A 23,713-nucleotide genomic window follows, 5' to 3' on the forward strand; every position below is an offset into this window, starting at 1 on the left:
CACAGTAGACCTAGGCCTACTGTCTGACAAAAAGCAGGCTGCAGTCGGGATTTTCCTTTCCTTAAAATAACGGATTACTTTTTTTTTTAAAAAAATAACGAAGTTACTGATTACTTACGCACGAAACTAACGCGCTAAGTTACACATTTCAGGAAAAAAGTAATTAGAGTACTCTAACGCGTTACTTTGTAACGCGTTACCCACAACACTGGTTAGGGGCTACCCTTATTGCTTCGGGGCAGAATAATCCCCTAAGGGTAAGCTAGGGTCTGAGGTAGTCTACCCTCATTCCCAGGGAAATAGTTATGTTATTTTATATAAGAATTCATGAAAGACTCAATGTTCTAAGTTTGGAAAAAAAAAAAAAAAAAAAAAAAAAAAATGTCTGTTTATAGATATGTGACATCATGACCCAAAAGAGGGAAATAATCAGGCAGAAGGCAGTAGTGAAGCTTCAATAAACAAACATTTTATTCAAAAGAAAATAATATAATTACGAAGGAAAAAAACATTAACATGTTAAAAGGATGCAACAGACCTTCAATGCAATTACCCACAAAAAAAGGTAAACAAAAATAAACCAAATAAAAATAACAAAACCCACAGATGGCCACGGGTTACCCAAGTTGTGAAGACAGAAATGGCGTACAGACAAACGTGCTCCCACTGCAATCAGCTCACGGCAAATCACACTGCAGACCTAAAAGAAAAGACAAAGTGACCAAACCACCACACCACCGCCATCCACCAGTGAAGGCAACCACGCAGCCACCGTCAGGTCAAAAAGAAATCTACAACAAAAAAAACAAAACAAACAATAATATTAACAGTGGGTAATGCAAATGGAACAAATCAGGCAACACTATAAAATGACAATGATTGACTTAGTCCCTTTTTTGTCTTTGATGTGACCTCAGTTCCCCCTTAGCCAACTCTGGTCCAACATCCAACCAAAAAGAAAACAATAATCCAATAAATCAATAAAGCTCAACAATAATTCAACCTAAAATAAACGGTAATCGTGCATCCCTGTAAGGGAAAACAATCCATTACTAAAAATAAATATTTTACAATACAAAAAGAAATTACATACCCAAAACATTTGAAAAGAAATAAAACATTCAAGAAAAACATTAAAATCATTAAAAACCATTTAAAACTTTATTTTTAAAAATAAAAATAAAAATAATACCTCTACCATCCGTTATTTTGATTTATTTACAAAAAAAAAAAAAAAACAACAACATGGTCAGTAAACACGTGTTAAATACACATGGCCACGCGATCGTCGGATAATAAAACTACTACCTCCTAAACGATGCATCATGTGTTCAACTCTCAATAATGTTCCAATATTTGACGTGTGACTGCACAAACGATCCTTACATTTGGTCTATTGCCACCATGCAACACGTAAACCAGCTGTGGCTTCCATTTCAATGAACAGGAAGATGAACAAACACAAGGGCAACGCATTATTTATCACTACATGTGCAATAATTTCACAAGACTTACTAATCTAATGTATACAATGCCATACCTTAGATCTGCCGCGGCTTCCATTCATAAAATCGCCAACGGAAAAATAAAGGGCAGAAGTGGACGAACAAATCTCATCACTTCCTTTTATAGAACCGAGGCTGATGGGACTTGTAGTTCCTGAAATACGCCCCGTTACAATCTACCCCCTAGATTTAAATCGCCGTCCCGTCGATCACATCACTACAACCATGGGCGGAACATTTTGTGGGTCCTATTGTTGGACAGCCTTATCATAGGGAGAGCAAACTGACCACTTAGCTGGACTTCACTTGTACATGCTGGCCGAGGGAGATGATATGGATTTGTATGGCATCCAGCTGTTGACCTCTTAGTACGCCTTACTGCTGCTTCTGGTTGTGAAGTCTGATGTACTTTAACACAATCCTCTACTATAGTTGGATAGATGTTATCTTCTTGAGGTCTAATAACTTTCTCATGAGCAGATGTACACTCAGGCAGTAGGGACACAACAACCATGTCCCCATCTCTGTCTTCAGAAGTTTCTTGATGGTCCACTAGAACCGGAAGTCCAGGATCATCCAAGGAAATATGAGCTGGACGCAACTCACAATGGTGAATATGTCTGAGATTACCTCCATCCACAGGGGCAATGGAATACACTGCTCCATTTCCATCTGGACACCGGACCACCTTATAAGGAGTAGGATCCCAGGCATCTTGGATCTTATTCCTGCCTTTTATGTTATAAGCTCTCTGATACACCATCTGTCCTTCTTGTAACCTTTCATGGCACACCTTAAGATCATTTAGTCGGGCACGATGTTCTGTGGCACATTTAAGGCGGGCTCGGGCCTTATTAAATATCCGTTCCAGATTATCTTTATGATCCACGACCCAGTCCACTTCACTCTGGGTATGATTATCCAATCCTAACATGAAGTCAAGGGGTAAATGTGGTTCCAGTCCAAACATAAGAACATAAGGAGAGTACCCAGTAGCCTGGTGCTCAGTGGTGTTATATGCACACACTACCTGGGCAAGAGGGTCTGGCCAATGACATTTTTCCTCTGGAGGCAGAGTACGCAACAAGTCATGCATTGTTCTGTTAAAACTCTCACATTGGCCATTTCCTTGTGGTTGATAAGGTGTAGTACGAGTTTTTGAAATGCCATACAGTCTACATAACTCTTGAATGAGTCTGCTTTCAAAGCACCGTCCCTGATCCGAGTGAATTTGTCGTGGTACACCAAATAAGTAGAACCAACGTTCTACTAGAACACGTGCCACTGTCGATGCTGTTTGATCCTTTGTTGGGATAGCCTGTGTGAACTTTGAGAAAACATCAGTCATAACCAGTACATTTTCAAGTCCATTTGATGCAGGTTCCAGCAAAGTAAAATCAATGGCCAATATATCTAATGGCCTCTCTGCCGTCAAGTGACCCATAAAACTACGTACTTTTGGTCGTACCACTTTAGCTAGGGTGCAGCGTTGGCATTTTTTACACCATTCTTCAATGAACTTGAACATACCAGGCCAATAACACAGTTCTCACTAAACTCGCCGTCCGCTCAATCCCTTGATGGCCATGATCATCACGCAGACTTTTAAGGACCCTTTCCTTGAGAGACGCTGGTAACAACTTGACAAATTTCTCGCAGAATCGCCGATACAATACACCCTCTATTTTCACCAGCTTTCCCCATTGCCGTACCAATTCAAGTACTTCTGATGACTCCAATGCCCTCTCCTGTGCATCTGGTGGCTTTTGGCGATCCCAATAAACAAGGAAATGGCCAATAACTGAATCAGATCCTTGCAAATTGCTGAGATTTTCTCTGGATTGTTCAGGGAGAGCAGAAATTGTTTCACTTAAAACAATACTGACAGTCATGAGCACAATGATATAATTCCCTTGGCACAGCAGTGGTCATAGACAGTTCCGCTACAGGGGCAGCAGTTTTTCGAGACAAAGCATCAGCATTAACATTGGAACGTCCAGGCTTATACTTAATCTCCAAATCGAAGTCAGCGAGCTGGTTAGCCCATCGTTGTTCCAATGCCCCCAATTTTGCTGTCTGCAAATGACTGAGTGGATTGTTGTCTGTATACACCAGGCACTTCTGACCAAGCAAATACTCTAAACTTTTCTGCAACAGCCCACTTTAGAGCCAAAAATTCCAACTTCATTGAGCTGTAATTCTGCATATTGCGTTCGGATGGTCGTAGACCTTGACTTGCAAAAGCAACTGGTCGATATTTACTTCCATGTTCTTGAGATAGAACAGCCCCCCAAACCTTGGTGACTTGCATCAATATCCAAGATAAAGGGCTTACTGAAATCTGCATAAGCGAGGACTGGAGAATTGGTCAAAGCAGTTTTAAAGGTCCCGTTTTTCGTGGTTTTTTGAAGCTTTGATTGTGTTTATAGTGTGCAATATAACATGTGTTCATGTTTCGCGTGTAAAAAAAACACAGTATTTTTCACATAATTTACTTATCTGTATACCGCTGTTTCCACTGTCATAAAAACGGGCTGATGACTTCCTTGTTCTATGAAGTCCCTCCTTCAGAAATACGTAACGAGTCCTGATTGTGCCAGCGGTTCCTGTGTTGTGATTCGACAGCAGCTTAGCGCTCCTTGCTCGGAAAGGTCAAGCCTCTTACCATAACGTGGAGATGCACGCACTCAGTGTTACTGTAAACATGTCTTTAATTTTACCCTATCAATTTGAGCCGGAATCAGACCCGGTGATTGGACTGCGGGATGAAAATAACAGCGTTTCGACGACATGGCGACAAACACACTCTACAAACGCAACTCTTGTGTATTCCTGTGGGCGGAGGTTAGTCAAAAAACTGTTTTAGTGACATCATTAAAGAAGGAAGTAGGAGGGATGTAGTCCAAACTGGCCGTTCGATGTAGGCGACTTCTGTTAAATAAAATATCTCGCTTGGCATTGAACTTTGAGCTTTAAAATTTTACAGATTTTATTTATACTCTAACAACAACATTACACACTAACTAAAGTTTGAAACATGGGATCACGAAGAACGGGACCTTTAAGAGTTTGAAATGCATTTTCACATGAGTCAGTCAATTTAGTCCCCAGATCAATCCTTGGCCGTCTGCTTTTTTGTCCCCTGATCACTTCTGCCACTAAATTATTCAAGGGTCCAGCAATACAAGAAAAATTAACAAACCGCCGATAGTAACTAGCGAAGCCAAGGAAGGATCGAAGTTCTTGAAGATTTTGCGGACGAGCCCACTTAGCTACAACAGATATCTTCTCTGGGTCTGTACTGACTCCTGCAGAAGAGACCACATGCCCCAAATAACGTACCTCTGGCTGGAAGAAGCAGCATTTACTGAGTTTTATCTTCAAATTTTGTTGTCTCAGTCGATCTAACACCAGCTCCAATCAATGAAGATGTTGTTTGACGGTAGCTGAGAAAATAATAACAGTCTAAATAGAGCAATAAGGACTGAAAACTCTGATCCCCAAAAATTCGCTCCATTAACCTTTGAAAAGTACTTGGGGCATTGCACAGCCCAAAAGGCATCCTATTGAATTCAAAGAGCCCAAATGGGGTGCAAAAAGCAGTTTTAAAACGATCTGCTTCAGCATCCGGTATCTGGTTATATCCACTAGCCAGGTCCAATGTTGAAAACCACTTTGCTCCCGTCAAGGCATCAAGTGACTCCTCTATCCTTGGTAGGGGATAGGCATCCTTGCGAGTTCTAGAATTAAAGGGATAGTTAACAATATTTATATCATTTTTTACCTCTAAAACACCACTATGTCCAACTGCATTCAGCAATTGCTTGGTGATGTCTGATCGCGCTCTGACAACGGCAGTGATGTCTCGCGCATATACTTCAATGAGTGCTAGACATCACTGTCGTTGTCAGAGCGCGATCAGACCTCACGAATCGAGTGATGAATGCAGTTGGACATAGTGGTGTTTTAGAGGTAAAAAAAATGATATAAATATTGTTCGGTTACTTGCACAAACCAATCGTTTCGTGTCTTAGGACATCAATGTGCCGTCACGAGATGCAGGGTTTAATTTGGATTCGTCTGTGCATGTTTATTGACTCTTATAAACTGTGTGACCATTGACTCGCATTATAAGACTGACAGACATCAACGGTTGGAGTTAAAAATCATAATTTATGTTCTACTGAAGAAACAAAGTCACCTACATCTTGGATGCGCTGGGGGTAAGCAAATAAACATCAAATTTTCATTTTTGGGTGAACTATCCCTTTAAGCTGGCGGTAATCAACACACATCCTCAGGGAGCCATCCTTCTTCACCAATACAATAGGTGAAGCATACGGACTGCAACTCTCCCTAATGACTTGGCTGTCCAACAACTGTCTAATATGTGCCTTTACTTCCTCAAACTGACTGGGAGGAATTCTACAATGTCGCTGGCGTACGGGTGCATTATCTACTAACGGGATTTCATGATCAATTAAGGTTGTACACCCCAGGTCACTATCATTCTTAGCAAAAACATCAGAATATTTTGTTAAAAGTCTCCTAACAGCCTCCTTCTCAGTCTCTGAAAGTCCCTGTGATTCTAACCCTTCAATGTCAATGTTCGAAGCTGTTGTAATAGTTTGACACTGAATGATCATGGTATTAGAGTCACATGATAAGTCTTCCTTAAAAAAAAAATATCTTGATCTGATTGCATCTCTACCTCAGCACTAACCAGACTACCCAGTCTAATTCTTGATGGTAAATATAGGGGTTCCGTGCTAACATTAACCACTGGTATCTGAACTATTCCTTGGATACACTGCAACAAGGCAGGTGAGATTAACACCCCAGCAGGCAGCCCCCCCTCATCGGGACCCAGAGGTTCTAAAAAGACAGAGGTACAACTTTTTATACTCTTAGGGCACAATGCAGGCACTAACCTCATGGTCCCGGCTGGAATCTGAACAGGATGGCGGTACTGCACTTTTATAGAACCAATAAATCCAGGAGTAGGGGCATCATCTGCTCGATGGCACTGTAACAGGGCATCCTTCCAGCCTAATTCTGCCTGCCTGACCTGTGGAACTGAAAATAGTGCTGGGCCATGTTTTTCAAACAAATCATTATAACACTGTCCAATCACATTCATGCCTAAAAGGCCAGGAGTCAGCTCTTTCCTCTGATGTAACAAAGTATCAACAGGGTCTTTCACAACCAAAATACCTTGTCCTAGAAGAGTTTGCCCCAACACAGTCACATCGGTTTCAAAGTATCCCACATATGGTATCTCAAGACCATTGGCTGCTTTTAATTGAAGCCAATTACATTTTTTAAGTGCATCTACTCCCAGTTGTCAAAAATGCTTCTCAAAAAATGACTCTGTTACGGTGGTCACCATTGACCCTGTATCCAATAAACAGGAAATCTCTACTCCCCCCATCTGCAAAATTACAATAGGACATTTGCCTACAAGACGTTGTACAATAGTAGGGCAAACAGGTGTCTGTGAAACTTCATTATCCCCCTCCACAATATGACTCAAAACAGTAGGGGATACTACACTATCAGGCTCCCCCACAGAAGTCTCGTTCACAGTCACTTGAGGTGATCTAGAGTTTGCATCTATAGGCCAGGGTTGTCAACAATATCTAGCTATATGCCCAACTCGATTACAGCGAAGTCATCGTCGTGAACTATTTTGCCTAGTTGAGGTGACAGAGGACTCATTCTTTTGAGACATAAAGCTTTCGAGACGCTGAGTAAGTTCATTTATTTGTACTTGTTGCTACCTCAACATCTCTTTAACTTCTTTTAGCTCTGAAGATTCTTGAAATCTAACCTTAGGTTCAGGCTCAACCACCCTGCCTTGAGTAACATTACACCATGGCTGAACATATGAAGCAACTACTTCTCTATTCCCCTCTTCCACCCACCTAAGAGCTTCACTTCGAACCTCCAGTAGAGTAGAAGATGGCTTCTCCCGTACTAATCGTTTAAGTTCACGTTTTAGCATTACATCTCGAACGTGTTCCACAAACTGATCTCGAAGCACCCTATCAGAACTTGGAAAACTGCCTGGATTACCAGCAAGAATCAAGTCCATTAAGGACATTAAAGCATGGGACAATTCAGTCAACGATTCACCTTCTTTCTGTTTTCGTTCATAAAACCTTTGTTGTAATTGTACAAATGTCTGTTTCCCCCCATACAAGTCTCGTAAAATATCAAAAACAGATTCTGGAGTTTCCCTAGCAGCTGGTGGACGGAGTTTTCTCTCCATTCTAGCTTCCCCCACCAGATGGTCAAGCAGAAACACCACCTTTTCTTTATCAGACCAACCCCTTCCCTCAATACACACCTTAGCCTCCTCAGTCCAGTCCTCAACACTTAATATGGAGTCCAATCAGCTCACGGCAAATCACACTGCAGACCTAAAAGAAAAGACAAATAAAGTGACCAAACCACCACACCACCGCCATCCACCAGTGAAGGCAACCCCGCAGCCACCGTCAGGTCAAAAAGAAATCTACAACAAAAAAACAAAACGAACAATAATATTAACAGTGGGTAATGCAAATGGAACAAATCAGGCAACACTATAAAATGACAATGATCTACTTAGTCCCTTTTTTGTCTTTGATGTGACCTCAGTTCCCCCTTAGCCAACTCTGGTCCAACATCCAACCAAAAATAAAACAATAATCCAATAAATCAATAAATCTCAACAATAATTCAACCTAAAATAAACGGTAATCGTGCATCCCTGTAAGGGAAAACAATCCATTACTAAAAAGAAATATTTACAATACAAAAAGAAATCACATACCCAAAACATTTTAAAAGAAATAAAACATTCAAGAAAAACATTAAAATTATTAAAAACATTTAAAACTTTATTTTTTTAATAAAAATAATACCTCTACCATCCGTTATTTTGATTTATGACACTTGGGCAACCATCCAGCCATAATACTAAAAAAAAAAAAAATATAGCATGGTCAGTAAACACGTGTTAAATACACATGGCCACGCGATCATCGGATAATAAAACTACCTCCTAAACGATGCATCATGTGTTCAACTCTCAATAATGTTCCAATATTTGACGTGTGACTGCACAAACGATCCTTACATTTGGTCTATTGCCACCATGCAACACGTAAACCAGCTGTGGCTTCCATTTCAATGAACAGGAAGACGAACAACAAACAGAAGGGCAACGCATTATTTAACATCACTACATGTGCAATAATTTCACAAGACTTACTAATCTAACACAATGCCATACCTTAGATCTGCCGCGGCTTCCATTCATAAAATCGCCAACGGAAAAATAAAGGGCGGAAGTGGACGAACAAATCTCATCACTTCCTTTTATAGAACCGAGGCTGGTGGGACTTGTAGTTCCTGAAATATGCCCCGTTACAGATATAATGAAAGAGAAACTGAATTTTATAAATTCATGTCTTCAGTTGGCACTGTTTAATTTGTAATCTTTGTGTTATACCTCAAAGAGTAAGAGGGGAGGAAATGTTGTGTATTTTGTTAACACTGTTTATTTAACTACATGTCCCATAATGCACGTTGTTACATGTGTTTCCGGAAAAGTTATCTCTCTGACACATGTGAGTAAACAGAGCAGTCACGTTAAGTGTGTGTGTGTGTGTGTGTGTGTGTGTGTGTGTGTGATCCTTCCCTGCATGCGCCCTTATAATCTCCTAAAAATACACAATAATAGTGATCATCAAATCCTTTTAACAGTTTATTTTACAGACTTTGTGTAAGCCTTCCACTTTTTTCACAAAACCTTTTTGCTCTCTAGAAACCCAGTCAGCCATTTCAATTCAGACCTAGTGGAGTGATTATTATTAGCCTAGCCTACTATTACTCCACTAGGTCTGAAATATATTGTTAGCTGCAAATATGACGATCTTAATTTTTTTAATTATTAATTTACTATTAATAAATGTGTAAAGTGGCATAAAATGGCATAAGATGGAAATACTCAATGAAGTAGGCTATGTTACCTCAGATGATTGAATGGTTATATTGCACAAATGGTAAAATAAAACATATATAAGACAATAAAACATTTACTGTAGGTGCCATGAAATTTACTGATGATTTCATTTGAAAAATGTTCTTTTGCGCTTCTGATTTGGCAGTGAAATTCGCCGTAAGATGTGAAGGATTCTATGGTCCAGTTAGTATTTTCACCCCATAATGGCGGCCGCGCTACCGGAGCGCCATCTAGTGGCTGTTTCCCAAAAAGTTTCAGAGTGTCGCCTCTTTGCCTAAGAGTGACCACAAAGCCATCCTGAAGTCGCTGAAGGACGAGCAGACCCGCAAGCTCACACAGCTGGCAGAACAATATGAGCAAATCATTAATGAGATGATGGCCTGTCAATCAGTAAGGTACACAAGCACCAGAGGAAAATTACCCTTTAGTAGTCAAACAACACAATTTGTCCTTAGAATGTCCGTAGATTGTTAGAATGTGGGGTGTGAAGTGAAGATAATGGGTAGACGCTCAGTCTAGGTGCTAATTCTGGGTTTATCACCAGGTTCACTCAGGTGTGTCGGCCAGAACACCACTTAAGGCCAAATATTCCAGAGTATGAAATGAAGAGCGGAGAGATAATTCTTATTATTCTGTTTATTCCTCCTCTTACTTGTAGGAGTGAGTTTAAAGGTGAGTGTAATTTCAAGTGTGGTTTCTATAAAGAGAGAACAAATACAAATGAATAAAGGAAACATATGCATACACTCATTCCTCCTTAACACTCTGAGGTCTAAAAACGCGCCGGCGCGTTTTGCAGGTTTTTTTTCACATTGCAGCAAAACAGACTTAAAATACTCCGTCATTTTTTGTCATAGAAACATAAGTAATACATCAATTGAAACTATAGAATATCTCCTTTTATTTGTATACACTCAGAGTAAAAACAAAATGTTGTGCTTTTTGTAAAATAAAGAAAACTAACATGATGCGTGATCTCTCATCTCCCTCTGAACGAAGTCCAATCTGATAGTTCTCAGAAAATGAAGTGTAACTTAGTGAATACTAATCACAAAAAATTAATACTTATGTCTAACAAAACGTTGAAATGTCAGGTTTTAAATCGTGCAAGTCAAATCGAAAACAAACATTCTGTGTTTATGTAATCTGTATGAAAAGAGAGCCATGTCAGAAGTCCGTGATTCAGCTCATTACCCACTAATGCGGCCACACCCACGGAGCCAGCGCTATTCACAGGCAAATTCAGAGACAACACATGCATTCATCATCTCAATCGTGTATTTATTGCCTTGAAAATTGTTTATCTGGATGAAAAAGCCATGGTTAGCGATCTCTGGAAGACATTCAGTAAATTCCTGTTTGTTTTCTTCTATTGATAAGTTTTAAGTGAGTTTTTGTTTCTTTAGCGCCCTCCGGCTGTAGTATGAATTGGTAAACACCATTCATGGAATATCGTCTTCTTCTTAGGTGAATTTGTGGACTAAAATGCACAGAGCGCCCTCCGGCTGCAGTATGAATTGCAAACACCAGCGCTCATAGAGATAACAATGAATATTAAATAAAAAATAACTCCTCTGTATAGAAAATTGACATAAACATATGAGAATCCTATATTTCTCCAAATGTGCATGCTTTTAAACTAAAAGCCTATATTCAGACTCTTTGCATCACAGAAATACATTATATTTTAAAGTATAATATAAAACCATTATTTTATATTGTAATAAAATTTTTCTGTATGTTTCATATACCATGATGAGCTTGAGACATCACAGAAGTTTTTTTTCACAGCCTACCTGACTGAAATGCCTCATTAATATGCAAGTCTTTTCAGGTCATTACTATTCAATTCTTTTGTCTTCACAGGTGAGAATGAGCCATTATTCATGGAGATTCACGCCTCCTCGCATACCGTGTTTCTTGGCAAAAAGTGTCTTACAAAAACTAAATCAGTATATTGTTATAAATGAAAGAGTAGTCAGCATAATTTTTACATAATTTTGAAGCAAAAACTCTAGTCTACAACCTTCAATACCCAAAAGTCTTGTGAACACAGATTTAATATACTTTTATTGGCCTTATATCAGTGACTTAAGTTTTTTGTTTTTTCAGTAACCACGCATAAACGTTATTCCTTCAAAAACACAAACATGTACACACATGTTCCTCACATATTATGGTAGCCTAGTTTGTGCTGAATACAGTGTAATGACACTTGTGTCATTAATATGTTTATGAACAACTGAAAAAAGCACAAATGTCAGGGCATGTCAAAACTTCTCCAGGCCCCAAATCAGCCTCAGACTCCAGAGGGTTAAGCACTAATACACATTACAAACATAAATAAACAGTAGTCAGAATATGACTATATCTCTTAAACCCTAAAATGTAAGCAGAGAGAAAGAATTCAAACACTTCTCAGATTTTCTACCATGCATTAAGTTATCAATAACGTAGATAGAACTTACTGGCATCTATGATATACTTTAAAGCATCAATAGCGGTCCAGATAATGATATTTAACACCACTTCATATTTTACTCAGCCACAGAGTACTTAACATTCATAACAACAAGTATTGAATAAAGTATAAACATGTCTGAACACGATGTGACCCATTTAACCCGACGTGCTGAGTCAGGTGGACCGAAGCTAGAAAGTAACGTACGAACGTGGATATAATTAACACAACGGTCGTGTAACGACCCTTAAACTCCTAACTCTCATCCATATCGAATATCAGAAATAACAGCTGTCAAAGAAATACAATATCACGAGTAATGCAGCAGATTTACTTACTTTTCTCATTCACGCACACGCTGAGGAAAGTGTCACTCACAATTATAATTTTACCGACCGATGATCTCTATCATACTGAATACTAACTGCGTGACAACCGACTGACCATCTCTATCGTACTGCATACTACTGTGCAACGTCAGATATAATATACAAACCAGCGCGCGCCTTTGCTACTCTATTACAAGCACTGAATAAACGGGAGTAAAGGTGAAACATAAAGCACGTTATGGTCAACTGTACTAAATAATAGCAACACTAACATAACTTTGGGGCCTTTTTTACAGCCGCCCCCAAATGTATGTAATACATTTGCTCATCACTAAAGGCAACAAAGTTCTATGGCTGGGGTGTAGTGGCAGGAGTGAAACCATCTCCATCTTCTCCAGAAGGAAGTGCAGGGAGAACAACCAGCCTGGCAACTGGCCGGGTGTAGATTCTCTCCTTCACCTTTACATCAGCGGACCTGATGTGCCCATCAGGGCTGGGATGAGTCTTGACTACTTTTCCAATGGGCCAGAGGGCCCTCGGAAGATGCGGATCAGCGATCATCACTACACAGTCCCCTGCAATATCAGCTGGTGTAGCCTGCCACTTCTGGCGAGCTTGTAGACTTGGCACATAGAGTCGGATGAAACGGGCCCAGAAGTGATCAGCCAAGATTTGGGAGTGCTTCCAACGCCGGCGACAGATGAGCTCACTTTCGGGGTAGACTACCTGAGTGCGAACCATCAGGCCGCCCCATAGAGAACACTGGGAGTCACTGGATCTGGGTCTGGCATCTGAACTAACCCAAGGGTTTAGTTAAGGATCCCTTCCACCTCAGTATATGGTCCGAAGCACTCCTGGAACAGGCTGAGCACCGACTGTGGCATAGAGTGCCTCTTACTGACGTATCCCTCCCCACACCCCTCCGAAATGGGGAGCTGCTGGGGGGTTAAAGCGGAAGGAGATCTTCTGTGGTGCAAGGAGATGTTGTAGTTCTTTAGACATTTCAACGAAAGTTTCACGGAGTTCCCGCTCACCTCCCTTGAAATTTGTCCCCTGATCAGAGAACAGCTCTGCAGGTGTTCCTCTACGGGCAATAAACCGACGAAGGGACATCAGAAAAGCATCCGTATCAATAGCGGTAAGGAGGTCCAAGTGCACCGCCCTAGTTGTGAGGCACTTGAAAATGATCCCCCATCTCTTCTCCCGGTGCCGGCCCACTTTGATCTCAAATGGCCCAAAGCAGTCCATCCCCGTAGAATAGAAAGCAGGCTGGAAAAGGCGCAGACGGGCTGATGGCAGGTCTGCCATCTTCGGCACTGCACGTTTTGCCCTCCATCGTCGACAGTCAGCGCAGCTATACTGGTAGCGCCGGATAGCCTCACGCCCTCGCAGGATCCAGAAGGAGCGTCGAAGCTCGGCGAACACCCGCTCTGGTCCTGGGTGGCGGAGGCGGTTATCAAAGTCTTGAATCAAGAGCGTAGTTACTCGATGACCTGGGTCCAAGATGACTGGATGAAGAGTGGTCAGTTCTAGGCCTTCTGCTCGACGGAGTCGTCCTCCAACACGAATGAGCTCTCCCTTTCCATCCAGCTCTGGAGACAGCGTGCAAAGTCGACTGTAGCTGGGGACGGGTTTACCAGCTTTCAGGAGGCTGTACTCCTGCTGAAAACTATCCCTCTGAGCCCTCTGAAGTATTAACTGTTCAGCCTGTCTGTCTTCAGCTGTGGGCTTATCATTAGAGTTGGCTGCCCCATGCAGCTCCTGCACTGTCCCTTCCAACAACTCCTTCCACGAGCCGTATTGGCCCAGGTCTGAAGTTGCCTGGCTTGATGCAACGGCGGCGACCCCACAGAAGATAGGCTTGCGTAGCTCTGAGGTATCTTCTGTTTGGTCAACAGTGGGGTCCTCTGGCCATGAGACTGGACTGTTCAGGAGGAAGGCTGGTCCCAGGCTCCATCTATTTGGCTGAATAAGCTCTCGCAGCTTCTTTCCGCGTGTTACGTCATCCGCAGGGTTTCTTGCGGTATCAACATATCTCCAGGCATGCCCGTCAGTCAGCTCCTGTATCTCTGCCACGCGGGTGCCCACAAAGACCTTGAACCGGCAGGATTCTGACCTCAGCCATGTCAGCACCGTGGTGGAATCTGACCAAAGGGTTGTCCGATCAATGTGGATGGTAAGCTCCCTCTTCAGCACCTGAGAGAGCTGTGCACCAGTAAGGGCAGCACAGAGTTCTAATCGGGGCATAGAGTGAAATCGCTTAGGAGCGACTCTGGAACGGGCCATCAGGAATGACAGATACACTTCACCATGTCGGTCAGTGGTCCGGAGGTACGCCACTGAACCATACGCCTCTTCTGAGGCGTCACAAAATACATGCACCTCTCTCTGAAGACCGGAGATGTCCACAGACTTTGACAAGTACGGGCAGGGCAGGGTGACTTGAGGTAAGACTTGTAGTTCTTCTTCCCAGTCTTTCCATTGCTGCAGAAGCTCCTGCGGTAGTAGTGGATCATCCCATCCCCTGTGTTTGTCCCAAAGGTGTCGGACGATTATCTTAGCCCTGGTGGTGTAGGGTAGGATGAAGCCCAATGGATCGTACTGACTCGCCAGCACCTTGTAGATATTACGCATCGTGGGGACACCGTACTCCACATGACGATGCTTGTAACCAAGAACATCAGTGTGGAAGAGCCAGCTTAGCCCTAGAGTAGATTCTGGGGTATCGATCTTGTTCTGAGCCAGCCACAACTCAACACTAGCAGAGCAGCTCTCTTCTGGTAGGTGACTTATTACACCTGGTTCATTGCTGGCCCACTGACGTAGATCGAAGCCTGCAGACGCAAGAATGGCTCGTAGTTTGTCGACTAAATGCCTCGCCTTCAGCAATTGTGGGAACACTCTGGAGGCAGTTATCTACATAAAAACATTTCTGAACTGATATCCTCACATCTTCATCTGGCTGGCTGTTATCAGAGACATGGCGCTGTAAGGCGAATGTGGCACAGCAGGGGCTACATGTTGTACCAAACGGTAGCACCTGCCACTCGTACACTGCAGGAGGTCCTTCTTGACTGATGTCGCGCCAAAGAAATCTGAGCAGAGCACGATCCTCTGGGAGGAGGCGAACTTGGTGGAACATGCCTCTAATGTCTCCGCTAACTGCAACTGCATGCTCTCGGAATCTTAGCAGAACTCCCAGTAGTGATGCTCCTAAGGTCGGCCCAGGCAGTAGATGGTCGTTGAGGTTCTGCCCTCGATACTGATAGGAGCAGTTGAATACCAGCCTATTCTTGCCATTATGGCTCACCATATGGTGAGGGATATACCATTCCTCACAACCTTCCTTGTCTGAAACTTTCGGTCCACACTTGATGACAGAGCCTGCCTTTATTAATTTCTCCATCTTCCACTCTGTAGGCTTCTGCTCGTGCAGGATCTCTGGCAAGTCGCCTCTCTACACTTCGTAAACAGGGCATGACGGCTTCTTTGGTAGCCTGAAAGAGCGGCATGTCTTTCCGGCGGAGCAGTGGGGTTGCGTAACGGAGAATGCCATCAACCTCTACCCTGATGGTTTTGGTCTCCAGGATGCTGATGGCCTCTTGGTCCTGCCTTGAACGAGTAACTAGTTTCTCGCTTCTGAATGGAACAATGTCGACCTGCCATAATCTCTCAACATGTTTCATAAGCTCGCTCACCTGGGGTGTTACTGTTGTAAATAGACACTGCTGTGATTGGGCGTGGTGACGGACTAAGCTCGATGGGCCCTGCAGAGTCCAGCCCAGCCTTGTGCGGATGGCAGCAGGCCCACCTGGCGGTCCCAATCTGACAGGTTCAATGGGAGTGACGAGATGAGGATGGTCACTCCCAATGAGAAGCAGGGGTTTGACATTTATAAGAGTCCGTATGGGAAGGCCAGTGAGGTGCTTGTAGGTGTTCCGGAGTTGCTCCATGGGGTAAGTATGGGTAGCTAGTCCAATACGATCACTAGTGAATGCACCTGTAATCTTAAACTTGGTCTTTGGCTTTAATGGCGAAGAAATAAAGAACGACACTGATGCACCACGAAGTGTCTGCACTTCCTCTCTAATTGTACGTAGTGGTAGGTCCTCTTGAATCCCCTGCACACCTAGCTTCTCTGCAGCATCTGACAACAGCATAGTTCTCTCTGAACCGTCATCAAGTATGGCATAGGTGTTGATTGATTGGTCACCATGGTGAAGGCGGACTTTGACAACTTTCAGAAGGACCCGAACTGCCTTCAGTGGGTCTGTCTAAATACAGAACCTCTGTTGTCCCCCTTGTGCCTTGGCTTTCCGCTGCCGGTGTTGACGCTGCCTCCTTGGATGACCTCATATTCACCTCATGCAGAACCTGGAGATGTTTCCCTTGGCAGAGGCTGCATGTCTTTTTTAAGTTGCACTGGGCCGCCTGGTGTGGCCGTGCACATCGCCAACACCTCCTGTTACTTTTTATCCATTCGGTCAGCTGATCCTTTGTTAGCCTGGATACCTCTGTGCACTGGCTAAGGTAGTGTTCCTCATTATTGCAGAATGGACAATATGGCTTGCTCTTGTTCCTTTTGAAGGAGCTGCTTGGAACTGGAGCCTCAGATTTCTTAGCAGTGTCCTTTACACCATGGAGGACAGTAGTAGGTTGCTTACCCTTCCTACCCTCATATCTGGCCACCGGCTTCTCCCGAGCTCCTCTCACAGCCAACTGTTCTTCAGAGTCCTGGCACCAAGACCCGTATTTCAACCAATCTGAAAGATTAGTTAAGGTGTGGGTTTGTGTGCCCTGATGGTACATGCAGCGGCGAAACTCTGCTCTCTGCTCAGGCGGCAGCTTGCTCAACAGACGAGCAACATGTGAGCCACATTGTAGTTCCACTTCACCCTCGTGGCCTAGTGTCTTCAGCATCCCCACCAGTGATTGTATCTGGAGTGCAAACTTCTCAAATGCGGCAAAGTCTCCCCGCTTTATGTCTGGGGAGTCCATCACAGCAGCAATACGCCTCAGCGCTATCTGATGTGGCCGGCCGAACTTGTCATTGAGGGCAACAATTGTGTCTGAGAAGGGTGTTGGGGAGTTAAGGTAAGCATCTGCTATTAACCTGGCTTCTTCTAGTTGCAGGTGATCGACCAACACTTGATATTTAAACAGCTCAGATGCATCATGTGGTAGGAGGTTCTCCAATGAGATCTTGAGCCGCGCGAACTCACTTGGGTCCCGACTTGAGAAGTTGCGGATTGTTGGGCGTGGCCCACGGTAACTTGGCTCTGGGATGCTGTAGTTACGATCCTGAGGTGAGCTAAAAGGCGGGGGCTGTGTCCATGCCATGCCTGGATGTCGCTGTTGGGGCGTTAGGTTGAAGCCAAGCTCACTCCGTTGACCACCATAAGCAGTAGGGTACTTGGGCTCAGCTGAAGGTAATCTGTGTGGCTGCGGCAGAAACTGAAGGGGCTTGAACCAGGGAGGTGGATGACGGGCAGTGTCCTCCCATGGCCGGGCGGTAGGAAGGGCCTCACGTGCTGAGTGATTAACTTGTGGCTGGCCCACAAACATGTTAGGAGCTATGGCTGGTGGTGCTTCTTCCTTAATTCTTGGAACCTCATCTATTCTACTGATAAGCGAGTGTGCTATAGGTGGGTCACTAGGGAGAGGCTCGTCCAATTCTGGGTCTGGCCATGGTGGTGGTGCAGGCCAATCATCCTCTTCCTCAGCTTTAGGTTCGCGTTCAACAGGTGGCCGTGGCGACATCACCGTTAACTCTGGCTTTCTGGTATGAATAGAGGTTGGACTCTGCATGTTGCGAACAGCATCTACTAACTGTTTCATGTCTGCTCGCAATGCTCTAAGCTCGACTAAGTCTGATGCCATGTCCAGCTGTGTCTGCTGCAGAAGGTGTCTTTCATGACGAATGTCATCTAACTCAACTCGGCTCTCCTCCTGTGGATGTATGGGGTGCAGCACTGAAGGCAGGGGAGTAGAGTAATCTCGTAGTTGTTCCCTAAACTCTCTCTCTGGAAACCGCTGGGGGGCTAGCTGATTCTTCTGGCTGGGCTGTTGGTTCTCCGCCCTATAGCCCAGGTCCATCTCCTGAAGAATAGCATCCCGCCTCTGCAGGCGAAGGGAAGAGTCATAAGGGGAGGTGAGGGGTGTCATCCTGGCATTTCCCTCCTGGTGAGTACTCTCTAATTCCTCTCTGTACCTCTCACCGATGTAGCCCCTATAATCAACCTCATAATCTGCATAGCGCACAGGTGGGCGAATGTGCCGTTTGGGACGTGCACCACAAACATCATATTCTGGATGTAATTCCATCTCTGACGTAAACCCAGTATCCGGCTCGAAGGACCATCAATGAAGTGAAGATAATGGGTAGACGCTCAGTCTAGGTGCTAATTCTGGGTTTATCACCAGGTTCACTCAGGTGTGTCGGCCAGAACACCACTTAAGGCCAAATATTCCAGAGTATGAAATGAAGAGCGGAGAGATAATTCTTATTATTCTGTTTATTCCTCCTCTTACTTGTAGGAGTGAGTTTAAAGGTGAGTGTAATTTCAAGTGTGGTTTCTATAAAGAGAGAACAAATACAAATGAATAAAGGAAACATATGCATACACTCATTCCTCCTTAAGCACTAATACACATTACAAACATAAATAAACAGTAGTCAGAATATGACTATATCTCTTAAACCCTAAAATGTAAGCAGAGAGAAAGAATTCAAACACTTCTCAGATTTTCTACCATGCATTAAGTTATCAATAACGTAGATAGAACTTACTGGCATCTATGATATACTTTAAAGCATCAATAGCGGTCCAGATAATGATATTTAACACCACTTCATATTTTACTCAGCCACAGAGTACTTAACATTCATAACAACAAGTATTGAATAAAGTATAAACATGTCTGAACACGATGTGACCCATTTAACCCGACGTGCTGAGTCAGGTGGACCGAAGCTAGAAAGTAACGTACGAACGTGGATATAATTAACACAACGGTCGTGTAACGACCCTTAAACTCTCATCCATATCGAATATCAGAAATAACAGCTGTCAAAGAAATACAATATCACGAGTAATGCAGCAGATTTACTTACTTTTCTCATTCACGCACACGCTGAGGAAAGTGTCACTCACAATTATAATTTTACCGACCGATGATCTCTATCATACTGAATACTAACTGCGTGACAACCGACTGACCATCTCTATCGTACTGCATACTACTGTGCGACGTCAGATATAATATACAAACCAGCGCGCGCCTTTGCTACTCTATTACAAGCACTGAATAAACGGGAGTAAAGGTGAAACATAAAGCACGTTATGGTCAACTGTACTAAATAATAGCAACACTAACATAACTTTGGGGCCTTTTTTACAGGGTGAGTTTGTATTATAAACTTGAATTTTAGGCTCTTCATCTGATAAATGTATTGAAACATACACTGTCAAAAAAGGTGTAGGATTTACTTACTTGCTAGCAAATTTTACAAATAATTAACGGCATGTAACACATTGAATTAAATACAACATTTTGAAGTAGAAAGACTGAAATAGAATTTTCTTGTTATGTACTCCAATAATCTTTACAACTTTGAAATTTACAGTGTAAATTTACACTCGCTGAGTGTATCTGCAGTGTAATTCTTTTCACATTGCCTCATTGGAATTTGAGAGAACCTGTTAAAATAGAGATGAAGTGTTTGTTTTCATATACAGTCAGAAGATCCCTTTTTAATATTTCCCTTACCAGCCAGAAACAGTCACGACTTCAAATCTTAAACGGCTAAAACCGTTTAAGAGGTTTCCCTCTAGTGGTTCTGCTAGGAACTGCTAAAATAGGATTTATAAATTGATTTTCCACAACCAAGCCAAAAGTTTCTGCTTACACCAACAGTCCAAAGGAACACTGATTGTTAAGTGTAATTATTGCTGCTTGTATATGCAATATTGTTTTAATTCAATAGGGACTAATATAGAAAATGAGGCATTACTGAGTGTTTTAGATAATAATTGCAGCATATAACTCTCTCAGTTACGTTTAGATGAAGAGCAGGAGGCTGAATGTCAGGCTTTAAGGCAGCAGCTACATCAGGAGATGGAGCTCCTCGATGCCAGAACAAAACCAAGGCGCAGATGGAGGCCCAACATGAGCGTGAGGTGCAGAAGTTGGAACAGAAGGCGTCTTTGCGCCGGGCTCACTTGGAACAGAAGGTGAGCTGTTTTTTTTAATGAACCTCTGTAATTCATATAGGATAGATTTGGCCATAAGTGGTCAAACTGTGAACTTGGTAGTAATATAATGGAAGGAATCTTGTCTGAAATATTTCCCAAACCTCTTTTCACAGATTGAAGAAGACCTGGCCTCATTTCATAAGGAACGGACTGAAAAAAAATCAAGCATTTATTTACGCGTCAGGAGTGAGAACTGGAGATGTTTGATTCAGAGAGTGCACGGCTAGGATTTGGAAGCTTGGCCTCATTTGACTTTCCCAAGGATGAGGCCAGATGATCCAACAGAGGTGAAAGGGACTGTTCAACACTGATGTCTTTGGACACATTGTGCCTGCACTGTCCCTGATTGTAGGATTTACCAAGATCATCCAAACAGTGACCATGCTGGATCAATATCTTATAACTCATATCGGCTGTGAGAACTTCACTGATATTCTGAAAGGAGAAACTAACACAAACACAAAAGTGGTTTGGTGGTGCATCACTGAGCTCATAAACCAAGAAGAAATATCTAGACAAACTGACCTTTTCTCCATGCCATTGTCCCACTTTTGGTATTAAATTAGTAATTCAGGATATTTTAGTACAAGTAAGCACTTTGATATGTTAAGTACGATCCCATCATGTTAGGTGGATATGAAGTGTGAAATGCCTTTGGTGTCATCAAAGGACATTGCGACTGTAGAATGTGTCCTGCATCTTCACCGTGGCTATTAGCTGTTTTGTATGTATCACAGAGAATGTGACAACTGTTGATGAAAACTTTACACAGAAGCAGATTTTCAAGCAGTGTCTGATTTTAAAATATGGTGAATACATTAAGAGCATTTAATTAATTTCATATTGTGAAAAAATTAATTTAAATTAATTGGCATTAGTTTTATCAGGATGTGAGCTTATTACATTGAATCAGTTCTGTCAGAGTTACTGGTATTATTGCATGCATTTTAGAAGACAAATTCAGGTTGTGAAGTGGAGCATGAATCTGTCAGAGATTTTAGCCGTGTACAAATAAAAGTGGCCATAACGGTTTTGTTTTCATGGCTATTGATACTGAACATGAGCTTTATATAAATACCCACCAAATGCCTTTAAGTTATGTTGATGAATGTTTTTGTTTTCCTTATTTTGCACAGTTTGTTGAATTGTGATTCATTCAATGTGGACTTATCACTGCTCTTGTACAGGGAAAATGTTGCAATTTATGTTGTAAAAAAATGTATATAAATATTTGATGACCTAAATAGGGTTTACATATGTATTGGTCAATCATTGCCAACAAAGATCTATGGAACTCTTGTTCAGTGAAAGCAGAGGAACGCAAACTTATTTTTGTAAGTAAAACAGAAGTAACTTATATTCTCATGCATCATGTGACAGCCTTCATGTCTGGTGGAGCTATAATGTGAACACCTCTGTGTAACAGAGTTCATGGCTTGCTGTCATTTAAGAAAGACACCACTCCAGCAACTAGTAGAAGGGGTTCAGTTGATTCTTAATTCACAAAAACATATACTTTATAGGCAGATTTGTGGTGTGTAATAAAAGATTCTTTGGGTCTGACCAACTACTATCTTTTATAAACTCTGACCTTTCCCTTCATTATTCATGAGCGTCTCATAATGTTTTATTAGTGATAATTGAGGTGTTTTCTGCTACTGTCTTTTAGGGCTTCTCCAACAAAGCCATTGTTAAAACTGTCATTGCACAAATTAAATGATGTTTTAACAAATAAACACAATTAAGTTTTGATTGGCTAATAGCATACTGGGAAATATTGATCCATTTCTTAAAAGTAATAGATTGATGCCAAGGCTATTATATTAATTAATTCATTTATTTTGGATGCTGATGTTAACACAACAAAAGATTGCATTTCTGTGCATCTTAAAGTTCATACTGTTCGGTATTTGACCTCATTATGCCCTTTTGTAAGTGTAAATATAATTAAAAAAAAAAAAATCTCAATCTCAGTTCTTGTTTGGCTTGGTCAGAAGACTAGCCTACCTATAGTAATAACAAATGTACATAAATAATAATAATAAAGCAAATCGCACATTATTTCATCCAATATAAAACAATTCATTCGTGCATTCACCCAATATAAAAAAAATAAATTCTAATATGCAGTCCCTCTACTGTATGTGTATGTGCCTGTGGCTATTTGAGCTCCCATTGCGCCCCTTGTCTGTCTATCCAGTAGTAGAAATGGTTGATAGCGAGTATTCAGCCAAATGTTCCCTTCCTCAGTTACACTTGTTGACCACATGAGGGAGCACGCTAATTTTTCTAACCAACCAAAAGTTATATTTGATACTTTTTACAGTTCCAGCCAAAGGTTCTGATACACTAGACTGAATGTTTACAATTCAAGTTGATATTCTTGTGTCGAAACTAATACAGCTATCTGATTAAATGGTATATTTCTTTTCACACCAATAGAAAGCAAAGTGTCAAAGTAAAAAAGTAACTATCAACAGCAGTAACAACAAGCATTGCTGTACCCTAAGGTTGTATTAGTTCTGCAATGCTTTTCACTTTATACACTGATGACCGTCATTCAAGTATGTCTAATCAATATATTTTAAAGTACTCTGATGATACTGTGTTAGTATCTCTATTAAATAATTCAGAGAGTCCAGAACAGCACCTTCAGGGGGTTGATAAATTAGTTGAGGGGTGTGATCACAATGCTCTATATATTAATATAATATAAAAAATAAAAAAAAACAGGAGGAGATTGTATTTGGTCCTGCCGCTGACAGCCATACAACACCTGTTGTTATATATACAATGAGAACATCAGACAGGTAGAGACATATAAGTACCTAGGAGTAATGATAGATAGTATGTTATCATGGAAAGACCATATAGATAGTATCTGTAAAAAAAAAAAAAAAATGCAAAGGATCTACTTTGCCGTTTGAGATCTTTTGCAAGAAACCAGATTCTTTTATTATTTTTTACGTCTGTGATTATGAGTGTGTTGCAGTATTGTAATTCTGTATTGTCTATCTGTCAGTTTAAAAACAAAGTTGATGAACCTATTAAAAATGTGCTCTAAAATAGTGGGTCACCCACTCCAAAAAGAATATGAATCATCTTATCACAAAAACTTTATAAGGTTAGATAATAAAATTGTCTCTGAACCA

General features: G+C 41.8%; 2 long non-coding RNA genes across 4 annotated transcripts; one reads left to right on the forward strand and one right to left on the reverse strand.

Moving 5' to 3' along the window:
- Positions 1-449: 449 nt before the first annotated feature.
- Positions 450-8,848, reverse strand: LOC125267095. 3 transcript variants are annotated; one of them, XR_007184612.1, is made up of 6 exons: positions 8,785-8,848; positions 8,551-8,670; positions 8,414-8,468; positions 7,855-8,164; positions 6,437-6,581; positions 450-791 (listed from the first exon to the last, which is right to left on the reverse strand). It is a non-coding gene; the product is annotated as an uncharacterized LOC125267095 (long non-coding RNA). The 3 variants fall into 3 exon arrangements; XR_007184611.1 differs by having other exon boundaries at positions 6,437-8,022; XR_007184610.1 differs by having other exon boundaries at positions 6,437-8,164.
- An 11,461-nt stretch (positions 8,849-20,309) lies between these two features.
- LOC125267098 lies at positions 20,310-21,380 on the forward strand. The gene is made up of 2 exons (XR_007184614.1): positions 20,310-20,540; positions 20,675-21,380. It is a non-coding gene; the product is annotated as an uncharacterized LOC125267098 (long non-coding RNA).
- Positions 21,381-23,713: the final 2,333 nt, after the last annotated feature.

This window comes from Megalobrama amblycephala, linkage group LG4 (assembly GCF_018812025.1).
Source record: "Megalobrama amblycephala isolate DHTTF-2021 linkage group LG4, ASM1881202v1, whole genome shotgun sequence".
In the NCBI taxonomy this organism is placed as follows: Eukaryota; Metazoa; Chordata; class Actinopteri; order Cypriniformes; family Xenocyprididae; genus Megalobrama; species Megalobrama amblycephala.